The following is a 2,267-nucleotide window of genomic DNA, read 5'->3' as shown; positions in this document are numbered from 1 at the left end:
GAGGAAACATGAGGCATTGCAACGGTTACATAAAGATGTGAGAAACCTCAAGAATATTCTGTAGACAGACAAAATGCACATAAAGAACAGCCTTTAGAGTAAAAAAAAAAAAAACATTTATTAATAAACTATGCTATTAATTTCTAACATCACCTATGTTCATCTCCATTGGACATTAAATGCGACAACATTACTATTAAAAAAAGCAAACTCAGGTAATCCAATAGGTTAAAACACAAGAGAAACAGCATGCTGTGCACAACCAATACCGGGCACAGAACTGAAGAAACTGAGAGGGGTTGAATAACTGTTGAATAACAATGAATAACTATGGCAACAAAGGAAACAGGAACTAAACACACTGGAACTGAACACAGGCGAAACAGGACAAAAGAATATCAGAATAGCAGTCCATGGACACAAACACATGCCATATGTGACAGAGGTTGGTGAAACAGAGGCAGACCAAGGGAAGGATGGAGGGCCAGGTCTAGGAGGAGTAACAGAGGAAGGGGACAGGACTGGAGCAGGGTACCAAAGTGGAGCAGTCAGGGTTGGAAACCACCATGGCGGAGCAGCTGGAATAGCAAACCAAAAAAGGAGAGCAGATGGAGGGAAAAACCATGGAGGAGGAGATGACTTGATGAAGGTGGAAGCCCAGAGCACAGGTAGTGCAAAGGCCCACAGTGGAATTGATGGGAGGAACCAGGATGGAGTTAGTGTCCTGACTGCCAGTGATGGAGCCGAGGGATGTGGAGACCCAGGCAAAGCTGAGGCAATGACAGGACCTGAGGACACTGCAGGATCCAGAGCCCTAGGCAGAGCTGCAGGGACAAGCACCTTAGGTGGAGCCAGAGTACCAGCCAGCTGTGAGGATGTCCCAGGTGGAGCCGGCTGACTCTGTGCTGGATAGGATCAGCGACAGTGTTGTGGGTAACGCGTTACAAAGTAACGCCTTAGAGTACTCTAATTACTTTTTTCCTGAAATTTGTAACTTAACGCGTTAGTTTCGTGCGTAAGTAATCAGTAACTTCGTTATTTTTTAAAAAAAGTAATCCGTTATTTTAAGGAAAGGAAAATCCCGACTGCAGCCTGCTTTTTGTCAGACAGTAGTCCTAGGTCTACTGTGCCACCTGCGGATGTATCAGCGGAGCCAAAGCTCTGTGATCGTAAAGTCAATGGCTGTGATGCGTCTGTGCCCTGCGCCTGACCCTGTGTGTGTGTGCGTGTGGTTTTTTTTTATTTATTTATTTTTTTTCGAACTCCCGGCAAGATAGCAGAGAGGACAGCGTTTGGTTTATGGAAGTACGCACATTATTTTCAATTTGTCAACGAAAAAGAAAAGAACATAACGGTAAAATGCACAATCTGCTTTGGTGAAAAGCTTCTGTCGACCGCCAAAAATTCTACCTCAAATTTAACGCTACGTTGTAATCACTACTTTGAAGAGTAAATGTAAGAGGACTGTGTTACAGCGAATTTAGGCTTGTGACTGTGAGTGACACTTTAATAATAATTAGTTCGGCTATTAAGCGATTTGTCATTTGCCTGTGTGGCAGTGAAGGATTTAATTCGGTTTGTTATCATTTTTGTTTGACAGGCAGCTGTTAATTTCTGTTAGATCGTTGGCTGGCTGGTTGTTCATCATTTCTAAATGGATTTAAATCTGCAAGCATATTTAAGGTTGTGTTTATAAGTAAGCATACTTGTACTTTGATAACTGCATTATTTAAAGTTAAAGAAAAATCAGGAGTTATCTTGTGTTGCTCATAATATTCAGTAGCTACCCGGGCTGGGTAACGTTAGGTGCGAATTTTGATTAATAATATGTTCTGTGATAATAAATAAATAAAACGCCATGTGGAATAGCCGATTGCTGACTGTCTTTCCTGTTATTGTTATCCTGCAGTGTTAATTTAGTCGGATGACTGACGTTATTCATTGTCGGGAGTCACGACTTCTAGGTGCATTTAAAGGGGCCGGGGGCTGTGTCTGTCGTGTGTCGTGTGTGAGCCGCTGCAAACGGCTTTTAATTTTTGGTAACGCATGAGTACTCTAACGCGTTACTTTTATGAATAGGTAACGCTGTATCATAACTGATTACTTTTAATTGATGGTAACGTTGTAACCTAACTAACTACTTTCCAAAGTAACTATACCCAACACTGATCAGCGACGATGAAGAAAAATCTGTGCAGGGAGGGATCACCAGAGGCACAACATGATTGCCAGAATTTCCCTTCAGTGAAGATCATCTCCTCACTGAC

The sequence above is a fragment of the Carassius gibelio genome, chromosome A14, assembly GCF_023724105.1.
Source record: "Carassius gibelio isolate Cgi1373 ecotype wild population from Czech Republic chromosome A14, carGib1.2-hapl.c, whole genome shotgun sequence".
Lineage (NCBI taxonomy): Eukaryota > Metazoa > Chordata > Actinopteri > Cypriniformes > Cyprinidae > Carassius > Carassius gibelio.
The sequence above is the reverse complement of the archived record's forward strand: the minus strand, read 5'-3'. Positions refer to the sequence as shown.